Source organism: Cervus elaphus, chromosome 17, assembly GCF_910594005.1.
Source record: "Cervus elaphus chromosome 17, mCerEla1.1, whole genome shotgun sequence".
In the NCBI taxonomy this organism is placed as follows: Eukaryota; Metazoa; Chordata; class Mammalia; order Artiodactyla; family Cervidae; genus Cervus; species Cervus elaphus.
Genome location: NC_057831.1, coordinates 55,847,416 through 55,864,807, shown reverse-complemented (window position 1 = coordinate 55,864,807; position 17,392 = coordinate 55,847,416). Strand labels below are relative to the sequence as shown.

Here is a 17,392-nt window from a genome sequence, read left to right as displayed (position 1 = left end):
CTGGCTATCTTTCCCTCATTCTTCTGCTCTGAAGTGCATCACTTTTTCTGAAAACTCCTCCGTGGCCTCTCCTCCCTCTTGTCAAGCAGGTCCCATAAAGCTTTGCAACGTCCCCTTTACTTTCCTTGCTGCACCTCACTGAACAATTTGAAATTCTAGTTTTATTTACATAATTATTTAATGTTCTTCTCTCCCAGCAGATAGTATAAGCCACACGAGGACAAGGATTCTATTTGTTCACTTCTGTCTCCTGGTGAGCATGCAGCCCAAAGTCTAGATGGACTTGGTGCTCAATAAACATGATGAAGGAATTTATATTCCAAGCATATAGTGTGGGAGTATAGTGTTCAAGGATTTTATTTGCAAATTAAAGTTCTGCATTTGTGAAAAAAGTCCACTGTGGTGTGGCAAGAAGGCTGACCTATGTATTCCCTGGGCATATAGGAAGTGCTCAATATATATTTGTTGAATGAATAAGTGAATTTCCACACCAGTTATTTTCATTCTCTTAAAAAAAAACCAACACCACACTGTGCCTCCAAGCCACTGAAAATAATTTAAAGATACTACCTAAACATTAAAAAAAAAACAAAACTATTTAAACAAGTAAATTAAGATTTTCCAGTGTGATTTAGAATAAATATTAGAGTTCATCAACACTTTGTTAATAATCAGTTATTTAATAAAAATTAATTATATATTAACGTAGCTTCTGGGATAATAAATAATTGGAAAACCTAACATTTAATTCCTAAAGCTTTACACTTCGGAATGTCTCAGAGACACTTTCTCTCATGATACTAAGTGAACTTGAACTTATCAAGCTTTAGGACAAAAATTCACGCATGTGCAAACATTTAAAAATAAAAGTCATCCCCAATGAACTGTCTACCACCTTTTTCAGGAAAGAAAATTCATGAACACACGCATGAAGATTAGTACCATAGTGTAGGCAAATATTTTTCCATGTCCCACCCCAAAGCAAACAAATGAAAATAGAAACTTCAAGGGCAATTATAAAATGTGTCCTAGTTTAAAGACACAGCATCCTTTTCTCCTTTGGTTTTCCTTTATACTCTTATCAGAAATAAATAATGCTAGCAGGAAAACATTTCTGCTCTTTTGACTGAGAGGTAATTAATTTTTGTCTTATATTTCTCTACTTTCAAAACTTTATAAAGAGAAAAAATAGAAAGCACTCAAATGTTTGTTGATTGTGGATCTTAAAAGATATTAGTGAATCTACCCGGTCTGGGTTATACCTACACACCCCAACATTCTCATTCTTTCATGGAACTTTTAATTTCCAAAAGAGGCTATTATTCTGGTTAATAATTAAAATGTTTCAGTGTTTATGTATACACAGTATCACAGTGTTGGCATAAAAATGCTTTGTCACAGTCACTTGGGCAAGTTCTGGGGAACACAGATGCTTTGTTAGTTATAATACTTGGGGAAGTTAAGGAATATATGAATTCTTGGGTTTTCAGGGAAGTCTGATTTCAAATAGTCTATCCTGTTGTCCATACAAAGTGCTCTACATTTTACTAGAAGATTTGGTACCTATACATCTCATAGCAAAATTACTATCTGTCGGATAGACGATGGCTCAGACTGCCCACAGTTGACCAACGAGAAAGGTAACTTGTCCCAGGTATTTCTGAAGGCACACAGAGAGTCCAGGGCTGGGTTATGTATTGTTAATAATCCCTCCCAGGCTCAACTGTCCTTTCATCTTGGAATTTTCTGACTCTTAAGATCTGAGTTCACTCACATTCCTTCTTATGCTATTTGCAGTGAAGGTCTATGGAAGGTTGTACATTCTCCCCTTGCATATACATTCAGCCTCTACACATATTCCCAGGATTCAGGAAGCTAAATTTCTGTGTTTTTAAAGATTCTTTTGATGTGGATTATTTTTAAAGTCTTTTATTGAATTTGTTACAGCATTTCGTCTGTTTAATGTTTTATTTTTCTGGCCATGAGACATATGGGATCTTAGTTCCCTGACCATACCCCCTGCATTGGAAGGTGAAGTATAAGTCCTGGACCACTAGGCAAGTCACAATTTCTGCATTTGTGAAAAGCAAAATGTGAGCTTACTGAAAGGCAGATACATAGTTGACCAAGGGGAAATAATTATTTGTGCTTTAAATTTATCCTTAGTTTCATTACATAAAAACACTAGCTCGCTTAATACAATTTAAAGGTATATCACGGTTTGGAAGGACTGTTGCCGAGGTTGAGGCTTCAATACTATGGCCATCTGATGTGATGAGCTGACTTAATGGAATAGACCCTGATACTGGGAAAGGTTGAGGGCAAAAGAAGAAGGAGGTGGCAGAAGATGAGATGGTTAGATAGCATCACTGATTCAATGGACATGAATTTGAGCAAACTCCGAGAGAGAGCGGAGGACAGAAGAGCCTGGCGTGCTGCAGTCCACGGGGTGGCCAAGAGGTGGCCATGGCTTAGCGACGTAAGAACAACAGAGTGGTGACACTTAACTATTTTTGCTTTCTTTCCCCATCTTGAAGATAAAATGTACAAATGCATTGTAAGGATACCTTAAATACTTAAAGCACTGTGAATCCATATAAGAATAGCAACAAGATAAAGAAAAATTGGTTTGAAAGCGTTTAAAACTAAACTTTATATAAATGTGTGTGTGCATAGAGTCTAATAAAAATACATCATGGTAACTTAAAACCTGGCAGTGTTTAAGATATGGAAACTGTTGAGTTGAAATAAATTAATAGAACACTGGAAACAAGCTCATCAAATTTGCACAATGGGAGCAGAAGAATCTGAAAGGTAGAGGCCCATTTGGGTGATGAAAGCCAAACGCCAAGGACAGTTCCTTACAAACAAAAATATTCTGATTAGCTTCAGGGGAGGAGGAGAAAAGAACCAGGTACCACAGGTAGGAAAGCCAAACAGCCCTTAGCAGATGGAGGCACAGGACTCCCTAACTGCCCCCCGGTAACTCCTGGTCTAAGGACAAGGCAGACCTCTCTCATCATTTCTGTCAGTGGATTGCCATCCACAAGTGTCCAGTTCTCTGGAACACCACCACGTGAGACATTGCTCTGAGCCCACAACCAGGTTGCCTTTCTCAAAGATAAGAAACAGTCTGCAAAGCCCACGCTGTGAAGAGGGGCTCTGAGAACTGTGGGAAGAACGCAATCTGAAGACAGCTGCAAGAAATCATCCCTGACTTCATCAACAAACACAACTGTCCTTCAAGAGCCTTGCCATTTCCTTTAGGAAGCGCAAGATATGGGTGTGCTGTTGACCCTCACTTAAATTCAAAGTCTATTTCCCCAGTATAACCAATTAGGCAGTGTAGCGGAGAGCGGTCAACTTATTCTTACTGTGTGAAGGGGTGGGGGTGGGGTGGAGGAGCTTGCTCTCCGTGTTGAGTGCAGCTGAGTGTGTGAGTCCTTCTCCTGCCCTAATCTTAATCCTGCCTCTAGGATCTTAAGTCTAACTAGTCCAACCATTGCTTTAAATGAGTGTTTTACACTCTGTTGAAAGTGAAGTCGCTCAGTCGTGTCTGATTACACTCTGTTGAGCATGAAGCTAAACACCCTCTGAGCACATTGTTTATGGCAGGAAACAAGGTTTATTCACTGCTGCTGCTAAGTCACGTCAGTCGAGTCCGACTCTGTGCGACCCCATAGACGGCAGCCCACCAGGCTCCCCCGTCCCTGGGATTCTCCAGGCAAGAACACTGGAGTGGGTTGCCATTTCCTTCTCCAGTGCATGAAAGTGAAAAGTCAAAGTGAAGTCGCTCAGTCGTGTCAGACTCCCAGCGACCCCATGGACTGTAGCCCACCAGGCTCCTCCGTCCATGGGGTTTCCCAGGTAAGAGTACTGGAGTGGGGTGCCATTGCCTTCGCCAGGTTTATTCACTGGACAGTTCAATAAAAGCCAAGCTACTCCCAGATACAGTGAACGCTAGAGGAGACTTTGTTGCAGTATAAAGAATTCCAGACTCTGAGTTAGCACAATCCATGGGTTCTAGTTTTGGCCCTCTGAATAATTTAGGGTTATATGATTTTAGCTAGGCTGTTAACCTCTCTGGGCCTTAGTTTCCTCATTTGTGTAATGGAGATAGTGAACTAAATGACTTCTAAGGCCCTTTTTGGATCTTCCATTCTGGAATGACTGTGGACTGTGTGTTCACAAGGAGTAATCATGTTGGGATAGAATAGAATGATTGAGAGTTTTCAGGAGATAATTAGGGTGGTTTGCTCATTTTCTACAAAATCTGGTTTCTCAGCTGCAAAAAATCCAGCGGAGAGATTGCAAATGACTGGTAATCTCTGCCACACAGATAACCACTGCTAGGAATTTTTTCTTCTGGATATTATACATGTTAATTATAACTGTTACTATTGCCATGTTAGGTGCCAAATATAATCATTACTAATTATATTAAAATGGAACATTAAATACATGTTTCTTTAACAAACTTCAAAAAATTTAAGATTAAATCTTGGACATCTTTCCATGTCATCACATATACATCTCATTTTTTTTTTTTTAATCAACACAGAGTACTGCATTGTATCTGCACATTGTAGTTCATTTAACCAGCATATATTGACAACAGATACACCATTCTTTGTGATCATAAACAATAGTGCAACAAAATTCCTTTGTATGCCCTGTCCAAATATTCAGTCTTGACACCTCCTCCCTCACTTTCCATTTCCAATCCATCACCAGGTCCTGGTGGTTTCACCTAATATCTCAGGAACCCACATACTTCTCTCCACTGAATTCTCTCCACTTTATTCAAGTGGAGATTCAACAATGTCTCACATAACAGCCCCTCACTTGGGGCTAGTCTCCTCTAGCCCCATGTCTTCCTTCTAGCTTCCTAACTTGCAACCAGAGATGCAAAACTTATTTCCCAGTTTACAACCTTCAGTAGCTTCTCTCTGTTCCTAAGATAAAGACCACTGCCTTGTAATGGTTTTACTGTCGATACTGCACTTTGAGGTCAGCACATAGTCTGGAATTTGTACGTGCTTTACCTGCACCCTAGGATGTAGATTAAATTAGTATGTAGAGTAAATTAGTTAGTCAGTCAGGATGACACACTTCTGCAATGGTTAGTAAGGATGTTATCAGATGCTTATAATTCAGAGATGGTTTCTACAAGCTGTTTCTTTATCTGCCATCAACACAAAGGACTTGACTAATTAGCAAATAGCTGTTTGAAGTTATTTATTTTTTCTTGGTGAAGTCAGTGTTGTACAGGATGTGTGGGCAGGCCAGCAACAGTGTTGAGGTATCCCGACTCTTGCATCAAATGGTACCTGATAGCGATTCAGTATCTGTCCTTCCCAGCGGTTCCCAGGACATGCTGTGAATACTGCCTTGTCTAGTTCTTGCTGCTTAATTAAACCCTTAGGTTAGCTGAACCCTGTCCCTAGAGGAGTGTTCCGTTTGCCTCTAATGAACTTTCCATGAAAGATCTAATTGGAGAAACAAAAGGAACAGAAAGGGGAATCCAGATTACAAACAGGCTGCATGACTGTTTCAACTCTTGCTTACAAGTCAGTATTACAATGTGAGCTAGACTGAGCCTGATATTTGCTTTGGGATCAGGTATGAGGCTATGGGGAAGGAGACTTGTACCCTCAGCCACCTCTAAATATTGAAGGTCTCAACATCCACACCCAAAAATCCTAAATAAGATCTTAAATAAGGGTCGGATTGACTGAGGTCAGATTATAGTATGTAACCTAAAAGACCCTGCATAATTTACCTTCTGCCACCTCTCCTGGTCCTCCTCCTGCTCAGGAGACTTCCGGAACACCGTACCTTGGGGGATGTCTGAGCCTACAGCCTGCCTTTGCACCTGAGGACCCACTTTGCCCGATCAGATCCCTCTTACCCTTCCCAGCTTGGCAGGACAGGCTTTCCTCAGAGAAGCCATTCTGGCCTCTCAGGCCAGGTCATGCCCCGCCACCCTCACAGAGCCCAGGGCAGCTCTCCCCGAGTTCCCTAAGGGAATGGATGACGATGTGTCCTTATGCTAACTACACTGAGCCCTACAAGTACGGCCTCCAGGCCTGTGTTAATCACCTTTGTATTCCCACTGTCTGGCACAGTCTCTATGGACATTTGTTCAATAAAGAGCATTTAGATTTTAGGCCCCACAAGCATCAGTATTTTTTTTTAAAGTTTTTATGGAACTAGGTTCGCTAAATGAAGTGAGCCTTCCATAATGAAAATACTTAACAGTATTAAAAAAAAAAAATCCAACCAAACTCACAAAGTGAAGGGTGAAGGATATATAAAATACAAAGGTGAAGCAATGACCCTCTCTTTTAAATACTACCCAGGCCAACTTAATTCTGTTGAAAACCCTTCATGGACAGGAGGGCCAGAAGAAAGCCACCTTCTTGCTCACTCACTCTGCATATTTCACAGTTTCCTTTCCTTCCAACATTTACAGCAGGATCATTTCAGTATGCAAATAAGTTCTGCTTTCTCAGAGAACTCCATTTTTACTTTGTTTCCACACATCAAGTCCTTGGCATTCTCCCTCCTTCCCACTAATATACACACGGAATACACTTCACCCCAAACTTCTGTACATGCTGAGGTTTGGGGAGGATTTAAAACTACCCCTGGACAGCTATTTAAGGAGATCATTTTATGATAAGGCAAGTTACGTATCTAGTTAGAAATTCCGGGGAAATCCCATGAGTTTCAGTTAGAAGTTTCCTGTTATTTCGTGTGGCCTTTGTCCAAGGTAAAGATGAGGTGAGCTGGGAGGAAAAGTGCATTGTTTGAACACCTGCCCTACCCAGACCCTTCCTTGCATCTTGTATTCCATGGCGCTGCTCTGGTCCTAAGCTCTCATCTCACTTTCGAGAAAACTGTGGGCCACAGAGATTGAGAATAAGGTTGATTAAGTGTTTACTAAATGCAGACAAATGCAGCTTTACAGATAAGGAAACGGGAACCCAGGGAGATTCCAGGCAGACTTGGGACCCAAACCTGATGGGAGTCCAGCCCTCACTCCTGTCTCTTCTGGGAGAGCCAGGCCTGACTCAAAGTGGGTCATGACCCGGTCTTCCTTGAGACTCACTTGTGAAGCACAGGTGACCCACTGGCTTAGTGAATGGAAGAAAGTACCTTGGCTTCTTTTGTTGTTGTTGTTAAGTCCTGTCCGACTCTTCTGTGACCCCAGGGACTATATAGAGCCCACCAGGCTCCTCCGTCCATGGGATTTCCCAGGCAAGAATACTGGAGTGGGCAGCCATTTCCATCTCCAGGGGATCTTCCCAACCCAGGGATCAAGCCCGAGTCTCCTGCATGGCAGGTGGATCCTTTACCACTGAGCCACGTGGGAAGCCTAACACAGTTTAAGGGTTCCCAGAAACTAGACAGACAGTAAGCACCTGCAAACAGAGCGAGTAAAGACATCTGAAGGACCAAACATGCATGTGATGCAGTCATTTGTGACTAAGAGGATGATTCTGAGTCTCACCCAGTCACACCTGTCAGTGGAGCCCTTCAAGGCGCTGGAGCAGTGAATTCTGGAAATTTGTTTGGTTTACTTATTTTGCTTTTTGTATAATTAACTCTTACAGGACAACTTTCTGTCCAGGGTTGTAGTTTCAGTAATTCTTTTCCTCTGAAGCTACTTTAGCTTTAACTTTTTATTGATTTTTTGGACTAGATCCAGGTCACACAACTTTTGCCCCATTAAACCTTGATTGCAGGTACGGAATTATAAAAACAACCCTCCGGCTCTCTCAGTTTGTTGTGACTTCTTCACACCCTCTTTTGTTTCCAGGCTCTCTCCCCAGACCCACAATTTTCATTTCAACCTGGGCTTCAGCACCACAAAACACTTGCCTTTTAGTAGCTCAGACAGTAAAGAACCTGCCTCCAGTGTAGGAGACTGGAGATTGATCACTGGGTCGGGAAGATCCCCTGGGGAAGGGAATGGCTACCCACTTCAGTATTCTTGCCTAGAGAATTCCAAGGACAGACCATGGGATCACAAAGAGTCAGACATGACTGAGCAACTAACACACTTTACTTTTGAAAGGAGAAAGCAAGCTCTGCATCAATAATAGAGACTGAACTTATTTTACAGAGCTGGGGGATCAGGCTTCCGTCAGTGGTCTTCTGGGGCTGGAACTCAGCCTGGGTTGCAGTGACTCTCTGAAGCTTATATCACATCCGTTCCTAGAATACTTGGCTTCCTTCATCAAAACCAAATCCCAGTGAGGATCATAAAACGTGTCCCATCAAGTATAAAAGACAATGCACAGAAATTGTACTTAGCAAACTAAACTTAATTCAAATCATTTGAAATATAAAGCATGGTTTGTTGTTATTATAATTACCATATGAATTCAATGAAATAAGAAAATCAGGCCAGGGAGGAAATCAGGTTTTATGAGGTATTTTCAAGTTTCCATGAAATAGTTACTTGGAATCATCAATATAAACGTTCAAGCATCTCTCTGAGTTTGGCACAGTGTATATGGGAGGAAAAAGTAAACTGAAACTTAAAACTGGATAATTGGGATAATTTCTGCCAACGACCAAATATAAAACCTGCAGAGTACTTCAGTGGATAGAAGATTGGGCTTAGCATCAATAGAATGAGTTCAAACACTGGCTGGGTGACACCCCTAAATCTCTCTGTGAAAGTGGCATAATATTTAGGTTGGTGAAAAAGTAATTGTGGTTTCAGACCGTGAATTTTTAAATCATCATAATTAGGCTCAAACACACTTTTATTATTCAAAATAGGAACCATTACTATCAACACATTTTTGCCAATGAGAAATAAGTTTATTTGTCTAGTGAACCCTTGGAAAGCATTTTCTGCCTCCTGCTGATTAAGGAAGCATTTTCCCTGCAAAAAGTTGTTGAGATGCTTGAAAAAGTAGTAGGTCATTGATGACAGGTCAGGTGAAAATGGCAGATGAGGCAAAACTTCATAGCCCAATTTGTTCAACTTTTGAAGCACTGGTTGTGTGACTTATGGCCAGGGGTTGTCCTGGAGAAGAATTGGGCCCTTTCTGTTGATCAATGCCGGCTGCAAGCATTGTAGATCTCATCGATCCGCTGAGCATACTTCTCAGATGTAATGACTTCTCTGGGATTCAGAAAGCTGTAGTGGATCAGACGGACAGCAGTCCACCAAACAGCGATCATGATCTTTTTTTGGTGATCTTTTTTTAGCTTTGGGAAGTGTTTTGGAGCTTCTTCTTGGTCCAACCACTGAGCTGGTCATTGCTGGTTGTTGAAAAAATCCACTTTTCATCACATGCCACAATTCGATGGAGAAATGGTTCATTGTTGTTGTATAGAATAGAAGACAACACTTCAAAATGACGATTTTTAAAATTTTTGGTCAACTCATGAGGCACCCACTTCTTGAGCTTTTTCACCGTTCCAATTTGCTTTGAATGCCGAATGACTGTAGAATGGCAGACAGTGAGTTCCTCGGCAACTTCTTGTGTAGCTGTCAGAGGATCAGTTTCGATGACCCTCTCAACTGGTCATGTCAACTTCCAATGGCTGGCCACTGCACTCCTCATCTTCAAGGCTCTCGTCTCCTTTGCAAAACCTCTTGAACCACCACTGCACTGTACATTCATCAGCAATTCCTGGGCCAAATGCATTGTTGATACTATGAGTTGTCTTCGCTGCTTTTTGCAACCCATTCTGAACCCAAACAAGAAAATCACTTGAATTTGCTTTTTATCTAACATCATTTCCCTAGTCTAAAATAAATACAAGCAGCAAGTAATAAGTCATCAGCAAAATAATAATAAAAGAAGAAATGTGCATTAAAATGATGTATAACATAACCACATTTAAGAATGCACCAATATCAAACAGCAAAGTTCAATAATGCAAAACCGCAATTACTTTTGCACCAACCTAATAATTCTACCTATACAAATGTCACAGGACAGTGGGAAGGTCTAATAAACTCAAGAACTATATAAAGAACTGCTCCATTATAACTAATTGCCTGCCAAAAAATTTATCTCATTATATATACATACACACACACACGAAATTTACATGGGCATGCTGATTTGGAACGTTAACATGTGAATTGCCTCTTAGTGAAAGAGATGGGAATACCAGACCACCTGACCTGCCTCTTGAGAAACCTGTATGCAGGTCAGGAAGCAACAGTTAGAACTGGACATGGAACAACAGACTGGTTCCAAATAGGAAAAGGAGTACGTCAAGGCTGTATATTGTCACTCTGCTTATTTAACTTATATGCAGAGTACATCATGAGAAAAGCTGGGCTGGAAGAAGCACATGCTGGAATCAAGATTGCTGGGAGAAATATCAATAACCTCAGATATGCAGATGACACCACCCTTATGGCAGAAAGTGAAGAGGAACTAAAAAACCTCTTGATGAAAGTGAAAGAGGAGAGTGAAAAAGTTGGCTTAAAGCTCAACATTCAGAAAACTAAGATCATGGCGTCGGGTCCCATCACTTCATGGGAAATAGATGGGGAAACAGTGGAAACAGTGTCAGACTTTATTTTTTGGGGCTCCAAAATCACTGCAGATGGTGATTGCAGCCATGAAATTAAAAGACGCTTACTCCTTGGAAGGAAAGTGATGACCAACCTAGATAGCATATTAAAAAGCAGAGACATTACTTTGCCAACAAAGGTCCACCTAGTCAAGGCTATGGTTTTTCCAGCGGTCATGTATGGATGTGAGAGTTGGACTGTGAAGAAAGCTGAGCGCTGAAGAATTGATGCTTTTGAACTGTGGTGTTGGAGAAGACTCTTGAGAGTCCCTTGGACTGCAAGGAGATCCAACCAGTCCATCCTAAAGGAGATTAGTCCTGGGTGTTCATTGGGAGGACTGATGCTGAAGCTGAAACTCCAATACTTTGGCCACCTCATGCGAAGAGCTGACTCATTTGAAAAGACCCTGATGTTGGGAGAGATTGGGGGCAGGAGGAGAAGGGGACAACAGAGGATGAGATGGCTGGATGGCATCACCTACTCGATGGGCATGAGTTTGAGTAAACTCCAGGAGCTGGTGATGGACAGGGAGGCCTGGCGTGCTGCGATTCATGGAGTCGCAAAGAGTTGGACACGACTGAGCGACTGAACTGAACTGAACTGACTGAAAAGTTCAAAAACTGCTACAATTCAAAGGAATGGGGAAAGTTGCCTGAAAACAAACAAAAACCTGAAACCTTCATTACCACCAAAAAGCATCTTCTTTTTCAATAGTAAAGAATGCAAAGATAACACCCCAACCTAAAGTTTGGGATGCACAATTCAGAACCTGGCAGTCTAGAACCATCTTCACTTCTTCTCTTTCTTTCCTTAGAATCCAACTTGGCAACAAGTGTCATGGGATGAGCTTTGAAAGGCCTTTCAGGTTGGACAGTTCTTCTATTTCCGCCATCCCTGCTTCGGTCTGAGCCCTCCCCTCAGCACCCTCACAATGGGGTTCAGGACTTCCAGGCTCTCTGGGCCATCCTTAGTGCTGCCAGATCAGCCTTCCTAAAAAGCAGAATTCCTCAGGATCCACAGAGATTCCATTCATCTCATCCTGTTTCCCTCTGCTCCAAAAACATTCCCCTCCTCTAGTCTAGGAATTCCTTCACCTGCCCAGATGCCAGCCTCAGGGCCTTTTGCTCTTGCTGTTCTCTCTGCCTAGAATGTCCTTCCCCCAGCCCACCTTATCACAAATCACTCTCCCGTGGTCCCTTTAGTGTAGAGCTTCTCAGATTTTACCATACTTATGATTCGTCTGAACATCTTGTTAAAATGTAGATTCTGATTCAACAGATTTCAGGTTGGGGACAAGACTGCAGTTCTAACCACCTCCCAGCCAGTGTTGCTGGGCTATGGACCCCACTTTGAGGAGCAAACCTATCGACTCAGTGGGAAAAAAAGGGCGGAGGGGGTAGTTCTTGGAGACAAACGGACATGGATTTGAATGCAATCTTTATCAGGCAAATATCTCCATCTGTATAGGGGGAATATTACCCATTTTATGGAAGTGATAGGAGGATCTTTTGACTATAAATAGATACCAGCCTTTCCAAATCTCTTTTACTTGGCTCCCCTAACCTTATCATCTTGTTCCTTACTACGCTTCTCTGATGATCCAGTTTATTTCTCTTTACTCTGGATCCTGTGTGTTGTGGTTAGTTGCTCAGCTGTGTCCAACTCTTTTCGACCCCCTGGACTGTAGCCCTCTGTAGGCTCCTCGGGCCGTGGAGATTCTCCAGGCAAGAATACTGAAGTGTGTTGCTATGCCCTTCTCCAGGGAATCTTCCCAACCCTGGGATGGAACCCAGGTCTCCTCTATTGCAGGCAGATTCTTTACCATCTGAGCCACCAGGGAAGCCCGCTCTGGATCTTACCTGACTTTATTTCTTTTAGCACATAAATCAGGAAAAAGGAATTCTTAAAGTTAAGTTTTGTTCTTACAAACTTTGAGCTTATGAAACTTAATACCATCCTCCCCTGCAGCAGAGCGGCGAGTGGCACATCGAAGTTCCCCTGCTGATTCTCTCACTCACTAGCTACATCCCCTGCTGAACGCAAACTAACACGTCTGGGTTTCAATTACTTCACCTGTAAAACTCTGCCTTTACCCCCTGTGTTGTTGTGAGAGTTAGGGAAGTTACATGAAGTACTCGGCCAATGCAGCAGACTGCAAAAGTGGCCACAACACTCTATCCGCCCCTGAATTCATGTCATTCTCTAATGATTCTGCAGGTCTTCCCATCAAAAGGTAAAGAGTCTGTTTCTTCATAAAGTAAATTGGAGGAGAAGCAGTTTGTGTCCATTTCAGCCTAGACTTCAAGGAGCCCTGCTCCCACACTCCTGCTGTCACCCACGCTGAGCCAACATGTCACCAAGCGCAGGGCAGCCTGCCATGTGACAGGAAGCAGGAGGCCCAGCTGCCCCAAAGGACTCAACCAGCAGTCAGCGAACACCCAGGGGCAGAGCCACCCTGGTGACTGCAGACACATAAGGGCATGGGCAAGACCCATAGATTCACCAGGTCCAGCCTGCTAATCCACAAAGTCGTAAACTAAATGCATGGTGGTTGTTTTAAGCCATTATGTGTTGGGGTGTCTGTGATGCAGCAATACATAACTGATACTGTTATATATAAGTAATTTCTCCATAAATAGTGGCTATTACAATATTTGGGGGCTTCCCTGGTGGCTCAGTGGTAAAGAATCCACCTGCTAACACAGGAGATGTGAGTTCCATCCCTGGGTCAGGAAGATCTCCTGGAGAAGGAAATGGCAGCCCACGCCAGTATTCTTGCCTGGGAAACCCCATGGACGGAGGAGCCTGGTGGGGCTGCAGTCCACGGGGTCACGAAAAAGAGTGAGACACAACTTAGAGACTAAACAACAACAGTATTTGGCAGGAAAAAGACACATCAAAAAAAATGAATTTTCCATACTGCTAAAATTTCTATTTCTGGGTCAGTATTTAGGAAGATGGCTGAGCTGGACACGAGGGTTCATCGATTCTGGTTCCAGTAGCTTTTCCAGTTGGCAGTCATACAACCTTGGAAACATCATTTAACTTATTTGAGCCTCAGTTTCCTTATCTGTAAGGTAAGGTGGCTAGACCAAATGACTTTTACTTTTTTGTTTAGCTCTTAAAAGGACTGAGGATCCATTTTTACAAAATGGAACACTTATTTCCTTGCCAACAGATAGTTCTGAACTCAACTTTGCTTTCTTGTAGACTTTAGGGTTTAATCACAGATAACCCTTCCTGTATTTCCATCACTGTTCAGCATTTGGCTGTGACTGAGTTTCACACTTATTCTAACAGTCATGCTCTGGATCTAGAAGGTGGCCCTCCTTGCTGTGGATCAGGAACCCAGATAGGCAAGCTCATTAGGAATCAAAAGATGAAAAATGCCATGCAATTTCTAGAGAGAATCTAAGTAAGTGGCTCTTAACTCTTTGCAGGTGCAGGTGGACTTGTTTTACTAATTTCTAGGTTGCAGTAAATATTTTGGAAGACTGAGTTGTGCAGTGTGATCACCAGCCAAGGAGGATACTATTTTATAGCCATAAAGTACAAATCAAATCTGCATTTATTGCATATAAATGACCCAAGATACAAAATCAGTTATCAAATGGGGGGAGAAAGACTTAACACCAAAATTTTAAAAGTTTTAAAATTCTCTCATGTAGCGATAGACTCCAGGCTTCCCTGGGGCTTCCCTTGTGGCTCAGCTGGTAAAGAATCTGCCTGCAATGTGGGAGACTGGGGTTAGATCCCTGGATTGGGAAGATCCCCTGGAGAAGGAAAAGGCTACCCACTCCAGTATTCTGGCTTGGAGATTTTCATGGACTGTATAGTCCACGGGGTCGCAAAGAGTCGGACACAACTGAGCAACTTTCACTTTCACTGGTGACTCAGATGGTGTAGAATCTGCCTGCAACGCAGGAGACCTGGGTTCGATCCCTGGGTTGGGAATATCCCCTGGAGAAGGAAATAGCAACCCACTGCAGTATTCTTGCCTGGAGAATTTCAGAGATTGACTCTGGAACTAACAAGTAAACTGCAAATACATCCAAATACAAGTTGTATTAAAGAGTTATACATGTGGCAGTGACTAGGGTGGTTTTTCTTTTCTAACAGGCATTCAGAGCCTCTAACATACCACTAGTACATGCTCTAACACCGCCCTTAGCAAATATAACACAGTCTTCCCTGTGATATGCAGCAGGCCATAATGTGGCCAACTTAGAAGGAAAAAAAAAAAAAAAGACTGTTCTGCCCACTTCCATTATGCTACATAGTCAAAAGTCAGGGTATTTATTCCTGGGAGGAATTAAGCTAAATCAGGAAATGTGTGTACAATATGAGAGCAACCGGTTATCTTAATTTTGCCTTCAGATAGTTCTTTAGTCGCTAAGTTGTATCTGATTCTTTGCAATACCCTGAACTATAGCCCACCAGGTTCCTCTGTCCATGGGATTTCACAGGCAAGAATACTGGAGTGGGTTGCCATTTCCTTCTCCAGGGGATCTTACTGAACCAGGGACCAAACCCACGTCTTCTGCATTAGCAGGCAAAATTCTTTACCGCTGAGCCACCAGGGAAGTCCCTATATGTATAGTTAAGTCTACATAAAGAAGCACAAAGTTGTTGAAAGTGTGAAAAAAAAAAATTGGCTCATTCTGTATCAAAAACTTTCTTTTGTGACAGAAAGGAACTAGGTGGGGCCCCAGGGTAGCTCCATTCAGTAGGGAGAACATTGCAATGGGAAGTGGCTTCTGCTTATGTACCTGGAACACATGTATTTTGAAATGACATGTAAACTAACTTCAGAGACTTAAGTCACCTGATATTTTTTGAGTTAATATCTTAAATACCTTTACCCAAGTATCTTTTAAATCAATTCACCCTCTCCTCTGGTGGGATTTTTCTCAGCACCCACTTTGCTTGTATCTTCCCCATTTCATTCTCACTGCAGTGGAAGTGAACTTTCTCAAATACAGATCTGCTCTGCTTAAAATCCTCTAATGGCTTCTCTGAAGACTGTAAGACCCCTGAAGGCAAAAACTGTATTCTGAGTACCTGGCCGAGTGTCTACAAATATGCTGTCTCCAAGACCAGGTTGGGGTTTCATTCAAGAGCTGCTTGTGCATGGAGTTTTACTGCCCTTGGGAAAATTTGAGACATGATACTCTTTGCCTTACGTTAATACTGTTCACTGCAGCTCAGAAGACTCTTCGAAGATGCTTGATAACACTGAGTCAGTATTTGAGGTATTTAAGTCTTTGCTTGAGGATACACATTTACCTGATGGGTGTGTTGCAAGCATACTTTAGGGTAGGGTCATTTTGGTGATATGTGTTCCTTTTGAAGAGTCTAATCTCTGTGGGACCATGATTTTCTCAGATTAGAAAGGGGAGAGTAGATAGAAGATTTCATTTTCATTTTATTTTCTTAAATAGCATCCAGGTGATAACCAGACTATAAGACTGTAACAGGGTGACCCATCTGATTGGCAGATGGGTGACAGCTCAGGTCTGCCCCAGGATGAATCTATTAATTCCTCTTTTCTAGATACCCAGTAAGTCTATCTGCCACCAATAATTAAAATGTGTGCTGTATATGTGTTCTAAGTCACTTCAGTCGTGTCCAACTCTTTGCTATCCCATGGACTGTAGCCCACCAGGCTCCTCTGTCCATGGAATTCTCCAGGCAAGAACACTGGAGTGGGCTGCCATGCCCTTCTCCAGGGGGTCTTCCCAACCCAGGGATCAAACCCATGTCTCTTATGTCTCCAGCATCGGCAAGTGGGTTTTTTACCACTAGCGCCAGCTGCGAAGCCCAGTAATCAATATAATACCCCCAAAAAGAAAGAAAGAGAGAAAAAAATGGGCAGGAGCTAGGCTCTGTTTTCTGAAGAGCCGAAAAGAGTTCAAGATTCTGAGTTATTAAAAAAAAAAACTGTAAACTAGGGGAATCTGACAGTCCAGGTGGAGGAAAGTCAGCTACCAAGAATTGGTATTTAACTATTTGGAAATTGAAGTCCATTCCTGGAAGCACAATCAATGGGCTCCCGGGGCACAAGGGCAGAGCAGTTCCTGGCGCAAGGAGGGTAGTCCCTGCTCTGCCCTTGGGCAGATGCTGGATTCGGGCCAGAGCGTAGTCGGGTTGTTTCCAGGTTCAGACAGGGCCTAGGTGAGACGTTAGAGGGACTGTTCCATTCCTAGGCTAATGAACATATTTAGTTGATAGCAAGCTACCGTTTTGTTTTAAATTCCAGATATGTAAAAGCTCTTTAGAATCTAGCTAAGACTGGTCAACTTAATCTGTAGATGTCAGTACACATCTAAATCTTCAGAACCTTTGAGGACCAGACCCTAGGGTCAGATGCCACGAGACAGGTGCTTATTGCATATTTGCTGACTCAAAGAACAAGATCATGATGGGCACAGAGTGAGCCAAGAAGAAAAAGAAGCAGAACCCTGCCTCTGTCAATGTCTGCTCCATTTCACCTCTGTGATCAAGGCAGTTTCCTAGAACTAACTCTTCACACTTTAGCGAAATACAAACTACCCCAGAACTCTACTTGACCTTCAGAGCCTTGTAATTGTTTCAGTGATCTGCCTCCTGACTGTTAGGATGTCCCAGAGACCTGAGCACTTAGCCTTATTAGACTTTAACATGTCTCCTTAAAACAGCGTGAACTTGAGGATTCAGTGGGGGAGTAACTGCCAAATAACAGAATCTACTCTCTTTAAAAGAAGCGACAACTTTCCACTTCTTCCTCATTCAACTCTCAAACGTTTCTTAAATAGCTTGTTTACAACCACCCAGTAACATACACACGCCATGGTG

General features: G+C 42.4%; 1 protein-coding gene across 3 annotated transcripts in view; it reads right to left on the bottom strand.

Moving 5' to 3' along the window:
• C17H4orf19 (chromosome 17 C4orf19 homolog) overlaps positions 1-17,392 on the bottom strand; it is a 79,211-nt gene that overhangs the window by 60,294 nt on the left and 1,525 nt on the right. The window lies entirely within an intron of this gene.